The sequence below is a fragment of the Halichoerus grypus genome, chromosome 6 (assembly GCF_964656455.1).
Source record: "Halichoerus grypus chromosome 6, mHalGry1.hap1.1, whole genome shotgun sequence".
NCBI lineage: Eukaryota > Metazoa > Chordata > Mammalia > Carnivora > Phocidae > Halichoerus > Halichoerus grypus.
Genome location: NC_135717.1, coordinates 30997053 through 31014412, shown reverse-complemented (window position 1 = coordinate 31014412; position 17360 = coordinate 30997053). Strand labels below are relative to the sequence as shown.

Here is a 17360-nt window from a genome sequence, read left to right as displayed (position 1 = left end):
CAGGTCCCCTTGACCTCCCTCTTCACGGTCATCAGGATGGTATTAATACCGTGTGATGGTCACACAGTGTGTCTCTTTGGTGGTCTGTTTTTTGTTATTGTCCCAGCCCTGGCTGCTGGCAGTCCACAATAATGGTTGAAAAGGGGGCCACCTCCTGCATTTTCTTAGTGCCAAAATAGCATCTGATTCTGAACCCTCATCTTGTTGCCCCTCGAAATCTCCTGGCCAGTCTCCTTGTATGTGTGGCACAGGCCGAAAGCGTCTGTCGCCTGCGCCTATGTATTCCTTTTCCCCAAATCTTCATGGGGAACTTGAGAATGCAGCTTTCTCAGAAACTTCTGTGTAGCAAGACACTGTGACAGGAAGACAAATTGTGGAGCTTTAAATTGAAGAAAAACAGGAGGCAATTTGTCTGATGTGTTCCAGTTCTGTTCTTTTTACCTTTTTCTAGTCTGAGTTATGGAGACAGTTTCCTCTCGCTTTGAAGGTTAAACTGCTGGGAGGTGTTTTATCAGGGAATGTTCTATTAAAGCATTAAGAACAATTAGACGTGGAGTCCTTTTTTATTTTTTGCAGATTTTGACATCTAAGTTATTGGAAGCTTGGCTCTCTTTTGCTCTTCCTTAAGAGAATTCTGAAAACGCTGGAATGAGATGTATTTTAGGGGGGGGAGTTTGGTAGCAGGCTTACTGTATTCTCCTAGAAGGAGAAAAAACGTATACTTGTGGAAGTGGAGTCTGATCCCCCGGGCCTGAGGGGCTTTCATGGGGTAGCTGTGCCCTCTCCTCTGAGACCTTTCAGATGGATCAGACTGGTCTTTTGTAGATACTGGCAGGCTTTTCTTCCTAGCCCTGACTCTGGTTTATAATTATGTATTTGGGACCTCTCTGATGATGGTCTGTCTCCTACTGGACTCGGCGGACACCCACGAGAGAGGGGGTCCCGGTTTGGGCCTCCTCTCTGGCTATTCAGACCTGAAGCCCGCACCTAACACAGCAGATGATTGGTATCTTGAGTATTTGAGGAGTGAATGAGTGTAGCTTGACTAAGACTTTCCCTCTTGCTTCCTACTCCCCCACCCCCTTGTCCTTGGACCTGTGACACCCTCTGCCAAATGCCCCTGTTCTGGATGCCCCAGGCCTGTTGGTGCTGTCTCACCACCCCTTCCCACTGCAAGCCCCCTCTCCTGCCTTTGCAACAGTGCCAAGCAGAAGAGTAAACTCCATCCCAGGAGGAAGTGAATTTGGTGGGAAGGCTTGTGACATTGTAATTATGTGCCTAGGACTGCTTGGAAATATTCTGTACATTATATTGATAGAAAAATACTGCGTTAAGTCGGTGAATTCAGAAGAACACAAAATTTAGCAAGCCTTTGGGAGGAACAGCTAACAAGAAGAGTTCCTGAATGTTTATCTTCTTGAGAGCACATGACCGAGGTGAGCCAAGGACACAGTCACTACCAGGTACAGGGGAGGATCTGGTGTGGCTTGGAGGACACCAGACCTCTCCAGTGGGCTTTGCGTAGAGATTGGTGCTATGCTTTGGTGGAAAAGAAGAGGGTTGACTGGGCTGGGTGGTTGCTGAGAGCACTGGGGGCCCCGAGTTTTGTCTGGTTGCCCTGTTGGAGGGGCCATACCAGCATGAAGACACTGAGCAATCACCAGCCCAGTGGCCTCCCCTGCTCTCCCGGGGACAGCGCTGCAAGGAGGGGACCTGTGCCGACAGCCATGATGTAATGTGCACTCAAGAGTCCCACTGACCTGGGTGCAGTCCTGTCCCTTCGCTTCATGCTGTGTGACCCGGGGCACGTGTGAACCTGTTCGTTCGTTTATAACATGGGGGGTGTGAGGATGAAATGAATCCGAGCCCTTAGCCCCGTGCTCAGTACATGGTTTTTGGCCATGAAATCGTGAACTCCCAACAAACTTGTCCCAGTGAGTGCCCAGGAAGTTGACTTTGACATTGACCCCCAACTCAAAAATCCTCTTTGCTTGTGGAGTTGAGTTGAATGGGTGGAGAGTAGGATTGGCAACACCTGCTGCTGGGTTAGAACTGTCCTCCGGGCAGGGAGACTCCGGTTGTGGGTGTCTGGAGAGCACCCCTTGTTCACTCTCTTAGCAATTTGGACAAATGAAGCTGCCAGATGACCTCTGCCAAGGACACTGGTCCAACAGAGGGCTTCTTTGGCTCCCAAGAGTGGTTGGCATCTCCACAAGTGTGTTGACAACTCCCTGCCAAGTGAATCCCCAGTTCTGCCTAATTCCCAGGTCCTGGCAGAGCCTGCAGAGTACTGCGGGGATCTGGCTGCATTCCCCTGCTGTCCAGAGACATGGCTCATCTCACTGTGGGTTTGACCGGCTCTCTGAACAGAGGCAAGAGCTATTCCTAGTGGTCTCAGGGCCCAGCATGGAGCCGATACAAGAGGATCTGGAGAACCACAGCCGTTTCATGTGTTGGGTTTTGGCCTCAGATGTTTGACAACACTTGTATACCTATAAAAATGAGGAATTTTCACCAAACTGGAGACTGCATCTCCTTGGAGCCACAGCGGAGTGTTACTTCGAGGAGGTAACCTCACCGGGAGGAGGAGGATAGAAGTCCCCAGTGATGGGGGAGCGCACATCTCCAGGGTACCAGCCTCACTGCCCCGGACACACATCCTAGGAGGGATATAGGTACAAGTAGCTTGCTGCCGTTCCTGCATCCCTTGTTCTGGCACACGTGTGTCCTCAATCCCTGCACTCCTTGACGTAGCCCCAGAATCTTCTTAGTCCCATGTCTGGGCATCCACTTCTGATCAGAGTTGGTTCTTCAAACAATATCTTCACCTTTCCTATCTCTCTGAAATCTAAGAAAGGCCCTTTCCAGAAAAGTAGAGTAGCCAGACATCTCTAACAAATGGTTCTAAGGCCACGTGGGGATGATGAGCTTGGCCAGAGCCAGGAGGAGCACCGAGCTTGTCATGATGGGCAGGCCTGGTCACGATGCCAAGGCATTGGTCGAGCTGACTGTCCGGCCCCTAAAGATGGCCTCCTGTCCCTTCCTCGCCGTGTTCATGCTGTAGGTGGCCATGGTAGGAATAAGTGTACAGTCTTAACATGAAGAAACTTGCCTGGGTGGAGAATGCTTGCCCTTCACCTGGTTGGGGTTCATGACCTGTTTGATACTCTGCGTCGGCCTCCTGAGTTACCCAGCAGAGGGGCTTCGGTGTCCTGCTGAGCAGCCCAGGCCACCAACTGTGAAGGGTCCTAGCCAGAAAAATGTCGCAAACAAAGCATTTAACAACAGCTCAGAGCTATTACGATTCCACGTGCAGGTAATGTCCAGGGTAGGCAAATGGGTTGCGACAGGAAGTAGGTGTCTGGTTGTTGGGGGTAGGGGGTGGGGAGCAGTTGGGAGTGACTGCTAACGGATACAGGGTTTCTTTTTAGGGGGATGAAAATGTTCTGGAATGAGTGTTGATGGCTCATGATATTTGGGCGTAATTACGAACTACGGAACTATACGCTTTTCAAAGAGTGAATTGTGATTTGTATCTTAATGAAAAAGGTGGGAAAAGTACATGGAGATTTTAAGCAAAACAGGCCAATTTTACTAAAAGCTCCTATTGAGCACTTGAAACAGTAACTTGGTGATAAAGGTGCTGTGCCTCTCCCTATTTCTTCTTCTTTCTAGAACATCCCTGGGGAAAGGAAGATGGTGGGCTTTCCCTTTGGGGTCACAGGTAGTAGAAACTTGAATGCTTTCATTACTGACTCTGCACAGGGAGCAGTTAATGTGTGTGTGATTTTTGAGATGCGCAAACTACCCTTTCCTGGGTCCTCTCAGGAATGTTGACACATGACAACTGATCAAAGCACATGCCCGGTTGCTTTTTTGACAGAGCGGCAGTAATAACTTCATCTTTCATTCCCGTAACCCTTCTTTCTCCCAAGGAGTACATCTGTCTGGTACCTCTCAACATCCCATGCAGGTGAAATTCTCACCACTGATGGCCGGTGGAGTTGCATTTTCACCTTCAGGTGTCCCAGGGATCCCATATAGATGACGTCTTCTCCTCTGGATTTAACATCCGCTCTTCCCTCCCTCGTTTGGCACCCCAGGAGCTGCACCTTGATGGACTCCGTCCCTGGGCTCTGCTGCCCCCCACCTTGCAGTGGGGGTTCAGTCTGCTTGGTGGATGGGAGGTGGTGGCACGGGGAAGGCAAGTTGGGGGCATTTACTCTTCTGGCTCCCTCCTTGCTGGGCCTCAGGCTGCCGGTGGCTGTGTTCCTGTCCTGGAGACCACAGGTCCTTAGGTGTCCGCCCATGTCCTTCTGCGTTCTTGTTACTGCTGTCTCCCTTTGACCTTTAGGCCTAAAGGAGTGTGGCATGGGTGGGGGGCTTCCCACAATGGCCAGCTCCTGAGTCGGTCACCATCCCTTGCTGGTTTCTCTTCACCTTGCCTACGTAAAGAGCTTCTTCATTAAACCCCACGATCTCCCTCTTTGAGTGTGCTGTTGTCTGCTGGGCTGTGACTGGACCTCCAGGCTTGATCTAGCTGCATGGCTTTGCACTTGATTGTTCCTCTCTTGGAATCCGCTTTTGCCAAGATCATGGCAGATACCCAGGCTTGTTGTAGATGTTACTGCCTCGGGGGGACTCATCTGTCTACCCTCCTACCCTTCTCTTCAAGGACCATGACTTACTTCTTACAGCACTGGGACTCCTGAAATCATCTTCTATTTCGTTGGCTGGTTGGTTTTGTCCAGGGTATTCTGGCTCTCCCAAGTAGACAAGGGGTTAGCAAAACTTTTCTATAAAGGGCCAGAAAGTGAATGTTTTCAACTTAGCAGGCTAGGTGGTCTCTGCTGCACCCACTAAAGTCTGCTATCATAGCCAGAAAGCAGCCACAAACATGAAATGAATGAGCTTGTCTGTGTTCCTGGAAAATGTACTAAAAACCGAACAGAAACTTGTGGTAGGTAAATGACCTCTTAATACAGCTATTACAGAACACCACCAAAATAAGCATGATGGATTTGGCCCGTGGGCCATTGTTTGAGAACTGTCAACTAGACTGAAAGCTCCATGAGCATTGGAACCTTATTTGGCTTATTCACTTTGGGCCCCAGGGCTTTGAGTGTGGAGCAGCATGTAGGAGGCGTATGGCAAATGTTCACCGAATGCAAACACTTAACGAATGCCTGCTCTGTGTAGGTCATTGAGTTAGACAGTGGGACCAGTGGTAAAGGAAGATAGTCCTTGACCTTGAGGTCCCTGGGAGACCGACAGACATGGTTTATTGTGTAACATACCTGTTGGTTTTGATAGATGGAAATCGCCGATGGAGTCCACAGGTGAATCAGCTCACTCTGCTGGGAAGGTCAGGGACTGGCCTCCATGTGGAGGAACCCTTGAGGTCATCTGGAAGGATGACAAAAGGGTTGGCAGGTGGACAAGGTGTGGTGTGTTTGGGGGACTGGGCAGAGGCCAGGTCATGGAGAGGCCCATTGAGCCGCCATTTGGTCGTTGTCTGACAGCCTGTGGAGAGCCGCTGGGTGAGGCTAACCTGAAGAATTCCTGTGATGAGAGCTTTTCATTGAGAGCAGTGTGGAGGCTGGGTCGGAGGGAGCTGGTAGCAGCAGGAGACCGGGCACTATTTAGAAGCTTCTTGCCTGAGAGTGGGTGTTGGTCTAGGGCAGGGTTTCAGGAGGATGTATATTTCTTAAAGCTGAAGTTGATGCTTCGCCAGGTCTGGTGACCGGTCCCTGCCGTAGAATGTGGTGTGGGAGGGAATGGACAGTAGGCTGATGCAGACGGTTTCTGGCCTGATGGGTGGTGGTACTGCTCCCTGGTGCAGGAGGGGGAGCAGGTGTGGATGAGGCAAGGATGTGTTCAGAGTTCAGACAGTGGTTAGGATGGGGAGGAGAATGACAACAAGAAAGATATTAAAAAAGTAAGGTTTGTGTAGTGCAAGTATCAGGAAGACAAGAGATGGTTGAGCTAAAGCTGCTGGGGATGTCTGGGGAGAAGCTACCACTTCCCCAGTGAAGGAAAGCCTCTTGGTGGTTGGAGGGCGGGGCACAGAGGAGCTGAGGCTGGAAGGATGAGAAGGAGCCAGTTCTCCCAAGATCTGGGGCAGACCATTCCAGTTGGAGGGAAGAGTATATGCGAAGGTCCGGAGGTGATCGTGGATGTGTGATCTGTGCAAGCAATGGAGAGAAGGCCAGTGTGGCCAGAGCAGCCCATGAGGAAGGGAGCGAGATACAGAAGTAGACTGGAGCCACTGCCACCAGGAGTCCCATCATGGAGGCCACTGTGAGCCGTCTGCGAAATAGAATTTCCCGTTAATCGAGACTTGGGGTTTTAGGCCAGCTTCAGGGAACCGGTGCAGGAGTGAATTGTTGTGTAACAGATTGATAAGTTGTGCTCGGGAATCCTTGGCTGTGTAGGTTGGAGGCTTTCAGAAGTTTAGCCACTACATTTTCCCTTCTGGCCCAGTGTGACAACTTTGAGAAGATTTAGTACTATTTACGACTGTGTTCCTTTCTGGTTGATAATATTTTTTTAAACTTCTCACTTGAAAATGGGCTGGCATTGGAAAGCTGTACGAGCAGTCTGAGCACTTGGCTTGTTTTTAATCCTGGGATTTTCTTATTTGGGCAGTGAGATTCGTATGGAGTGTGTTTATTCATGCTTTCTTGACTGACTTCTCCCACGGCTCTGGGTGAATTTGCATTGCCACCGTAGGAATGAATCAAGAATTTGTCATATTCAGGCTTGTGAGGAAATAAATAAGAAACATTTACCAGGACTTTTGGGGAGGCATGAACTTTTTGCTAAGTGCAAAGTATACAGGTTTGCAGGGAAGTGAATAGAACTGAGCAGGCCTCCGTTTTGGCTCCAGAGTCATTGTCTCTGAGTCCGCCTTGCAAACATGGTTTCTCTAGGTAATCATCGTAGATTACCTAGAGAAGGACAGAGAAGCTGGAGTGACGTCCGATCTGCAAACCTCTTTGCCCTTACTGCACGGTGCTTGCTAGCTGTTCAGTGGCACCTACGTGGCTTGTCAAGCCATTCAGCGATCCAGTGGCATGAAAAGACCACTTGCCTGTCATTTTCCGTCTTGGGTCAGCTCCCTTACTCCTAAAGAAAGGGGAAAAGTGATGTATGTAGTAAAAATTGTCAATCCTTCAGTTTCTGAAGGCTTACTCAGCTAAATGTTTTTTGTAAGCCTACTTTATAGGCCTATTTTTATCACTCAGATAATAAGGAACATTGATTGCCTGAGCACTTCTAGAGGGGTCGTGCATCATTTGGGGCTCTTGATGGGAAATGTCAGGAAATCTAATGCAAATTGACCAGAGCAGAAAGGGGATTCATGGGCTCCTATGACCCAGCTAGATTTTGTCTTCAGGCGTGGCTGGATCCAGGGTGTACCTCTGTTTCCCTCTCTGGGTGGGCCTCATTCCTAGACACAGTTTCCACTGGCAGGCATGGGATGGTTGTAGCAGCTCTAGACCTCCCACGTTCCTAGTTTTATGTCCAGTGGGCAGAATAGAGCTTCTGAGGTCTTGGTAGTCAAACAAAAGTCTTAGGTTTGACTCTCGTTGGCTCCTACTGATGCTAAACGTGTGCCCGTCTCTGAGTCGGTCCCTGTTACTGGGGAGAGTGAGGGCCTGATTAGCCAGCTCCGAATTACCCATCTGTGGAGGTGAGGTAGGGTTAGCTCCCAGCTGAGCACAGGGATAGGAGGAAGAGCTGTGGAGGTAATGTTTTTGCTCTGAGCAAAAGCAAGAACTGCCCCCTAAGAGGTAGCCTGTTTTTGTGTGTATCCCTTCTCTCCAGTGCCTAAGTGTCCAGAGCAGTGTCCCACCTGTACTGGTTAGATTGACTGAATGTCCTCAGAATCGAATTACACACCTGGGAGACTGCAAATTAGACGGCGCTCAGGCCGGCCAGAGGGGGCACTGCGGTACTGGGCCCCGTTCTCAGTTTGGGAACTAGGATGGCTTTTCTTGCTGTACAGAGGATGTTTTTATTTCTATAAACATGTTTATTTGGTCTTCAGAAAGTGTAACCCATCAAATGTGTGACGTTTCAGAGTCTATCACTTAGGACAAGGTGCTGTTACAATGTGGGTTAACTTAAAAACATTGAGGAAATATTAGCATAGGTGCCATAGGACATGATAAAAAGTTAGGGGCCCACGGGTGACTCGTGGGTGTGCAGCCCTGGCACAGTGACGGTTAAGAGTCGGGATCTTTGAGCCAGACTGCCCAGAGTTGGCCAGCTGTGCCGCACACTGGCTGTGTGACCTTGGGCTGGTTGCCTCACCTCCCTGGGGCCCCTTTCCCCCGGTGGAGCGGGGCTGCCCAGGAGGGTTGTGGGAAGGAGGTGTAGGAGAATTGCATAAAGTGCTTACCGCCATGTTTAACATGTGGTAAATGGTGAGTTGCTATCAGCTATTGTTAGTAGTGGTAGTATAGACATGGCTCAGGGTTAAAAATGTGTTCCGGAGGTTTAGCGAAGTACAAACATTAATCAGTGAAACATTTATTGGGCACCTACTGTGTGCCAGGCCCTGAGCAGAGTATTTGGGATGCAGAGTGAATGGGCAGGGCCCTTGCGTTTGAAGGGCATCTAGCCTAGTGGGAGAGACCAACGGGAAGCCATGCTGGGAGTGCTCCAAGGGCATCAAGGGGAGGGTGCTGTGCTAGCTCAGAGGAAGACGCCTACCCCGAGGGCAAGGGCTGGAGAAGGCTTCCAAGCTCTGCCTCAAGACTGGAGGAGCCGGCCAGGGAAAGATGGGGAGGGAAGGGCACTGTACCCAGAGGAGCTGGTGTGCGCATCGGCAGCTAGATCTCACGGTGTGCTGGCCAGACTCGGGTACCGGGGGCAGAGGAGTGCTGTGTCATTTGGGTGATTTCTTCATTAAATTGTTGCCCACCTACTTCACTGGGGACTGTTCTCTGTTGGGGGACTAGAAAGGGGCAAACTGTTACATAGCCACAACTCACGGAAACTCAGAAAATTCTGTGTGCCCTTCCTCTCTTGGAGACCCTGTCTTTCTTTGAGAATTGCCACCAAGAGCTTCAAACATACAGACTGTGGTGTATATGTACATATGAGAATACGTGTGTGTTCAAGATCAGGAGCATATGATACAGCTTTATTGTATGGACCCAGGGAACCCCTGGTCCAACTTAAAGCTGTGAATTTAGTAACTAATTATTGGTCTGCGTGGGCTACTTAAATTTTTATTTTGCAAAACAGAACTAAAACCCTACTTAAAAAAAAAAAAAGATTTTATTTATTTAGAGAGTGTGTGTGAGCTGGCGGGGAGAGGGAGAGAGCGAATCTCCAGCAGACTCCCCTCTGAGTTCAGAGCCTGACATGGTGCTCAGTCTCATGGCTCTGGAGCCCGACGTGGTGCTTAGTCTCACGACCCTGAGACCTAAGAGTCAGATGCTTAACCGACTGAGTCACCCAGGGGCACCAAAGCCCTACTTGAAACAATGAAAATGTTTCCATCCTTGCTTTGGATTGCTGCATGGATCTCCCCTTATGTGTGGGTCTGCCAGTAGTCTGCAATGGTGGTAAACCAGGGACAGTCAGGTACAACTTCCCACATGGCTCATTAGTGCTATGCCTGTCTCATTGGCATCCCAGGGAATTTTTGGTTTTGTGGGAAACCTGTGATGAAGTCTTAGCTTTGCAGGCTGTACCAGGAAAATGGATTTCCTGGCTGGCTCTCAGCTGATGAAGTCATTATCCTCATTTGGAAATGGAAACACCATGTCCTTTGTCCTTGTCTCCCTGCCTCTGGAGAAATCAGATTCCTGTGGCCTGGGACTGCACCAGCTGATGGTCTGGCCCAGAGCTGGAATCCCTGAGAGGTGCTTTTCTGCGCTCTGCCAGGAAAGCAGGAGGGTAAGGCACCCAGAGGGGACTGTGGTGAGCTACCTGTCTGGCCGTCCATTCCGTCAGGGAGCCTGTGTGTCCGAGTAGATGTCTTGGAATCCCTTTCCTTCCCCGAGCTCACCCGGTTGCCTCTTTCCTTGTCAGGGTTGGCTTCATGGTCCTCACTGTTAACAGGGCCACCATTTACGAACTGCCGAGGGTGGGAGGTGCGGTCATTGGTTCGGTCATCCCTACCACCATTAACGAGGACTTTCACGATTATGGTAGCTCACATTTATTGAGTGCTTGCTGTATTCCGGTCACTCATTGAATCCTCCCAGAGCTCATTGAGGTAAATACTAGTATCCATGCCATTTGACAGAAGACTGAGGCACAAAGAGGATAAGTGGCTTGTCTGGGGGGCCATTGCTGGGGAGGCGCTGAGCCAGGGTTGGAATTCAGACACTCACTCTGGAGCCGGGCTTGGCAGACTGTGGTCGGCAGAGCTGCCATCTGTTTTGGTAAACACGGTGCTCCTGTCGCACGGGCACGCCCCTCCATTGACGGCCCTGCCGCAGCACAGTTGAGCAGTGGCAACACCGGCCGTCGGGCTGACGAAGACTGAGGCGCTTCCTGTCTCATCCTTTACGGAAAAAATGTGCTGACCCCTGTTCTAGAGTCCAGGCTCTCCGTCACCATGCTACACTGCCTTTCGATTTGAAAAATCGAGTCCCTGAGTTCCTACGGGCTGCTGGGTGCTGTGCCAGGAGCCCTGGGAGACAGTGACGACGAGCTGGCGGACACGTCTCACATTCTGGTGGGGAGGCAGGCGGTCATCAGGCACTCACCTCAGTAAGTGTGTATTTGCAGGCAGAGTTGAGCTCTGAGGAAGTGCGGGCCGTGTGAAGGCAGCAGAGACACTTAGTGCTTGTACGTACACGATGGAGGGTGCGGATCAGGGAAGATGCTCTTGGGGAAGGGATGCTTGAGCAGATAAAGTCAAAGGGAGGAATCCTCAGAAGGAGGCAACGGGATGTGCAAAGGCTGGGAGGTGAGCAACAGGAGACGGAAGAGGATAATTCTCCTTTCGGAGGAAGGAACAGAGGCTCAGAAGCAGAAGTAACCCTTGTCCAAGGTCACATAGCAAGGTCATGCAGGCAATTGAACCCACTTTGATTCTAAACTCTGTGTAGTTACTTCTCTTCTGTGTTCCTCCACGTGAAGTGTCCATCTCCTTCTGTGCCTTACTCCGGCTGGAGGCCTCTTCTCAGAATGGGATAGGCTGAGGGGCGTCCCAGTGACCCTGGGGCGAGGCCCGGACACTTAGCAGGCAGCCGCATGGGCGAACTGGGGCCTTGAGACCCTAGTGTGCCTTTTAGTGCCTGATCCACTTAACGTCCCTGGTTTCCTCCTCAAGAGCGACTTCTTGGGGCTTCTTTTCATCCCTCATCACAGTGAGGCAATTTGAGCACTTTCCCGAGTTTACCTTTGCTGCTAGAATTTTTTTAATGATCCATCTTGAGTTATTATTAGAGTGTTACATAAATTCTTATCAGTGCTTTCTGGTAGGTTGCCCTCTAAAGAGATCTTTTTGGAAGATAACGGGAATTCATAGAAAAAGGAAGTGAATGAGTTGCAGTTACTTGAATGCTGGTTTCTTCTTGGAAGAGGCTGTGAGCATGGCAGCTGGGGGCCAGCCGGGGAGGTGCCGTTCCACTTCTGACGGGCACCGGCAGGGGAGGCCATTCACGAGGGAGGGCCCACGTCTGGAGGGACCATGCCCTCCCTGAAGGAGGACTTCAGAGGTGACCTCAGCACTTGAGGCCACGGCTAAGGGGTGTGGGTTTGGAGGTGATGAAATGCCCGAAGACGGAGCGTGGTGCTACTTGCAGTAAAAAACATTTATTGTATGTGTGCAGTAGGTGACTGGTATGCTGGGTGAATTGTATCTTAATAAACCTGTTAGTGAAAAAAGGGAGTAGAGGGGAAGGAGAAAACCCCCTTGAGCTCATTCAGGCTCAAAAAACAAGGAGTGAGGGGCACACTAGGGGATGTGTGAGAAGCTTGAAGAGGTTTCTAGTTCGAGGGCACTACTCCTGTCTACAATTATGAGGGAGCCCGCGTTGCAGAGAGGACTTGACCGGCACCTAGGGTGGGCTCGAAGCCCAAGGCCGACTGCTGTGTACACAGGCCTTCCGAGGCCCCACTGGGACGTTAAATATGCCAGAAGGTGCCTACTGCATGTGGAACACTGGGGTCCGGTGTCTCCTGCCTCCTACCTGAGGGACTGTGGTGCAGTCCCTTTCCCTTTGGGCAGGGCACTCGGTGAGTGGGAGGGTGCAGGAAGCAGGGAGTCACTTGGAGTGTGCACGTACCCCCGTGCACCCGGCACTGGGGGGGAGACAGTAAGGCAGGTAGAAAGGATTTCTCCCCGGTGGAGCTTAGTCTCGAGTGGGGTCGCTCCCGCTCAGCCCTGCGGACATCAGGGGCTGTCACTCTTTGTTGGAGGCTGTCCCATGCACTGCAGGACCTTGAGCAGCTTCTCGGGGCTCTGCCCACTAGATGCCAGTAGCAGCCTCCCCTCAATCATGACCCCCAAAAAGTCTTCACACGTGGCCCCCGTCCCTGGCATTGGCCCCGATGGAGAACTAGCGCTGTGGAGAGGGGGAGCAGCTCCCCTGCGCTGGAGGCAGCCTGGCAGCACGCGGGTGAGGGAGGCGGCCCGCAGTGAAGGGCAGCAGGGCCTCGGGGAGTCCCAGCACTCCGCGGGCGAGGTGGCCGCTGGGAAAGTGAGCAGCGGGCACAGTGCGGGCGGGCCCTGGAGGGGGGGCGCTTGGGGACAGCCCGGCTCCCCAGGCTCCGGTGCCCTGGGAGCCAATCTCTGCTGTGCTGCCATGGGAAGGATAGGGCTGTGGGCATGTGGCACCCGGGGTGCCTGCCCATGCTGTGTGCCCGAAGCCAGCATGTGGAGTGATGGGGCCCCGGCAGTGTGCTTGGGGGGGTGCTCCCAGCAGGCTGGAGGCCGGGAGGAGAGGGTGGTGGTGATCCGGGGGTCCGATGGGCTGCACTTGAGAGGCGCTGGTGGGCCATAGAGGGTACTGTGTGTAGAGCTGGGGAGGCAGGCTCCGTGAGCCGGGCCGGTTGGGATGAGGGAGCGGTGGAGGATGATGGGGCTCTGAAGGAGGAGGTGTGTGGGCCTGAGCGTGTGTGAGTGCACGTGCCTGTGTGTGTGTGTGTGTGAGTGAGTGAGGCCAGCCCGAGGCTTCACAGGAGACCTCCAGGAGACCTTGATTTCCAGGTAGACAGTGGTGGGATTTACTTATGGCTTTAGAGCTCAGGAGAAAAATCATGGCTTTTAGGTGCTTTTGGGGTCGTGGGGAAGTGATGTGAGTTTTGTATCTGAGATTACTTTGGTGGTTCGGAGCAGAGCTGGGAAGACCTTTGACTAGGGCCAGGGTGTGTGCTGGTGGTCTGTGATTCCCTCGCTAGCTCCTGATAGACCCCGTAGAACTCCAACCCTCCTCCCCGCTAACAGAGGCTCTCGGGCGATCTGACGGTTTCCTCCAGAAGTGTATGACTCCTGCTGATAATGGGGGTTTCACAGAGTTGCTCCATCATTGTCGCGTTATAACTAGGAGCACCAAGTGGATCCTGGCTCTGGGGCCTGCTGTTGTATCGCTAAAGCCTTGCCAAAAGGCTGAAATTTATTAAAAAAAAAGGAAAAAGAGGGGGAGCTTTTATTTTTTTTTTTTTATTTTTTTTTATTTTTTTAAAGATTTTACTTATTTATTTGACAGAGAGAGACACAGCGAGAGAGGGAACACAAGCAGGGGGAGTGGGAGAGGGAGAAGCAGGCTTCCCGCCGAGCAGGGAGCCCGATGCAGGGCTCGATCCCAGGACCCCGAGATCATGACCTGAGCCGAAGGCAGACGCTTAACGACTGAGCCACCCAGGCGCCCCGAGGGGGAGCTTTTAAAGTACTCGAGTTACTTCCCTCTTGTGATCCTTCTGCGTCAGGTAGCAATAAATGTACACTTTTGATAGGTCTCTGCCAGAGCATGGTGTGTGTGTGTGTGTGTGTGTGGTGGACTCTCTTATTTTGAGCCTGTGTGTTTAAAACCGTCTGCTGAGAGAGCAAGAAGGCGGGAGCCCCCCAGCTCCAGTTGGGGCCGTATTCTGAAGTCCATGTGGTTTCTTTGCCAACGAGGAGCGTATGGTTCAGGGTGTAGCTGGTCGGTGCTCTCCCTAGGAATGGCGAATGTAGAGGAAGCACTGTGTGTGAGGGTTCTTTGGATTGCAGGTTGTGTTAAAAAAAAAAAAAAAAAAAAAAGAACTCCAATCAGTTTACATAAAACAAAACCAAAAAAAAAAACAAGGAACCTATTAGTGGGAAGCCCAAAAGGATGGTGTTCACTTCTGATACGGATCCAAAACAGGAACGAAGTTCCTGGGCTCTGAGTTTTAGCCCTGAGCTTGCTTTATGGATTGACCTCTTACACAGGTGGGCGTTCTTGAGAGGTGGCAAACATGACCTTGAGCAGCTCCAGGCTTACAGTCTTCTTGAAGGATCTCTGCAGAGTGAGGAACACCATTCCTCCCCCAAAGGACTGTACGGGTCAGTAGGGCCTCCCCTGGCTTGGTTGTCAGTTCCAGAGGGACAGGCTAGCCAGGGTCAGATGCCCACCCCTGGTAGGTAGGGAAGGTGGGGCTATGGGATTGATAGACCCACTAGAGTTTCCTGAAGGGCAGTCTCCAGAAGGAAGGGAATGGAGTGACTCCCCCCAAAGCAGATGAATTTCTTCTACCTGGAAATGTTGGCAAATCCAGGATCCTGGATTTCAGGTCTTTGAAGTGAAGAGTAGAGGAACTTCTGCTGGTCACAGCGTAGGGAGCCCTACTTTTTAGGCTTAATACAGCATTTAGGTCAAATTCACGTTTGTCTAATAATTATTACAGGTGTTCATTGTTGAGCTCAGCCTGTGGCATGGTTGGTGGTCAGTTGTTACACCTGGTTGAGGACTTCGTTTTATTTCTCAGCTCTGCTCCTGACAGGCCGTGGTACCTTCAGGCAAGTCTCCTGCTCTCTGCCTCAGTTTCCAGTGGATGCCAAACCTACTACCTCAAGGGGCTTTTGTGAGGACCGATGGGAAGCCTGAATTGAACGGTGAAGTTGTTAGCAGACATGCCCCCCACTGCTGATTGCTGGTGGTGGTCTGGGGCACACACGGGTTTTTAGTTTCCCCCTAACTTAGACCAAAAACTTCGAATTTTTATTCTGGAAATATTACACTCTCTGAGAGTTTGTCTGTGTGTGTTTTCAAATTTTACTTTTTACGTACTTAATAATGTGAAGTGTTGCACAAGAATGAACTGCAGCTCGGTGCCTGAGGAGGCTCTCACATGGTTTGGCTTTGCTTACTTGCTGAGGAGAAGTAGGTTATGTATGTGTCTTAAAATAAAAGGTGGTGTATTGTTCTTGGCAATTTAAGGGGGGAAGGGAATGGCAGGAAGGAGAGGGCCAGGCTGGAGGAAAGAGCACGGAGACAGGGCAGAGGGTGTCAGGGTGGCTTGGGTGGGGCTGAGATCCGTCCTTGCTCTGCTCTGGTGGGCAGCACCTCCACCTGTGTCCCCAGGGCCTGAAAGAGCAGGGGGTGACACATGGATTAGGAGCTGGGGCTGAACCTCCGCTCCGCCATTGACTAGAGCTGTCACCTCGGTCGTCATTCTTCTCTGAGCCTCCTGTTCTAGTCTGTAAAATGGAACCATAATACAATTTTCTTCATAGGGTTGTTGTACGGACTAAACAAGGAAATCTGGGCAAAGTGCCTAGAACTCGACAGCAGTTATTAAGGGTATAATGTTACATTGTTAAGAGTGTAATGTTAGAACGAATGAATGTCATTTTTAGATAGGAAGGAAGTTGGCTATGCAATTCTCACTTTAAGGGTAATGGACACTGAGATTCGAAGACAGAAAGTAACTGATGTGAGGTATTGCATGGCTCGTGAGTTGGTAAAGTTCGTCTGTAAGGGACCGGATAGTAAACACTTTGGGATCTGTCGACCCCGTGATCTCTGTCGGAACTACTCGGCTCTGCCAGCGCAGTGTAGAAACGGCCACAGATGACACATCAACGAATAGTTGTGGCTGTGTATCCGAAAAACTCTAATTACAAGATACTGTTACCAACAAAACTTTATTTCCCATGGTTGTGGCTGCTTTTGGCCTGAGGCCTCATTTTGCCCTCCCCCTGACACCCCTCTTGCCAAGTGGTTCGTTGCCACGTGCTGAGTTAGCTACTTGCGTCTGGGTCTTGAGGCTTCACATTCTAGCCCTGTCCCTCTGGGACACACAGCTGCGTCTACGTGCATATCAGAAGAAGCTTGTCTGCCAACCAGGAGCCACACACCTGCTTTTGCAGCCGCTGAGACCCTTTGGGAGAAGGGAAGGGCTTCATTTCCCAACTTGTGAGATGCTGGTAGAGAAGTTTCCTCTCTTTAGGGCTTAATGTATTTTAATTCCTTGGATGCTTGGCTGGGTTTTGCAGCCTTGCCGCTGTTTGTTGATGGTTCAGCAAAAGTGAAAGTGATTGATGGGAAGTCTTTATCTGCAATGGCAGGCACCTGCTAACTGTCCCTAAAATGACAGAGCCTCAGACTCCAGATCAGCACCTCCTCGGTGTTCTGTCGCTGCTGCACAGCATCCCCCAGGGGCCTCTCCTGGGACGTGGCGGGGCCATTGGCTTTGTGCTCCTGAGCTGCAGGAACAACCATGTGGGAGGGGTGGTGGAGCGGAACCCCTCAGGAATGCGCTCGGCTCCCGGTCAGCCTGTGACCGCTCTGCTCGAAGGGCAAGAAGAAGTCACTGGAGTTTTTCCAGCCTTGACCTCAGCTCAGAGGAAAGTGTTCGCTCTGGGCAGACGGGCGGTGGAGGGGTTTGTCGCTGGACTCCTGCCAACTGCATGGCAGGTTCGTGCCAGGTGCCCTGGGCCCGGCAGGGACAGGATGGAGCGGTGACAGCACCCCACCTCGTGTGGGCATTCACCAACCGTCAAGGCAGCCTCGGAACCAGCACAAAAGACTCCTCAAAGCTCATTTAAAAATCGAGGGAATAGGTATATTTTCCACGCGATAACCCTGTTGGTGCTTTCTTAATAACGATACAAAGATGAGGAGGTTACACAACGAGATGAAAATGGAATCTGCTGGGCGGCTTGTTGGAAAGTGGCTAAGTTCTCCCCCTTACTTATAAACAGCATGTTGAAGGAGATTGTGTGTGGTGTGCGGTTGAGCTCTTTGGATTTTTGGAGGAGGAAAATGGTTCTGTAAATTGCAAATATTGTTAGTCTACTGCAAATCGTAAGTCTTCCATCCTTGAACTAGGAGGGACATAGCTTAGTGTCCTCTCCGGAGAAGCCTAACAGAAAATGTTAATTACATTTCGTTTACCGCTTAGGTAACTTCCAAAGGGAGATG

The 17360-nt window shown here is 51.1% G+C and overlaps 1 protein-coding gene across 2 annotated transcripts in view; it reads left to right on the top strand.

Moving 5' to 3' along the window:
• SNX29 (sorting nexin 29) overlaps positions 1 to 17360 on the top strand; it is a 505967-nt gene that overhangs the window by 142983 nt on the left and 345624 nt on the right. The gene's annotated exons all lie outside the window — the stretch shown is intronic.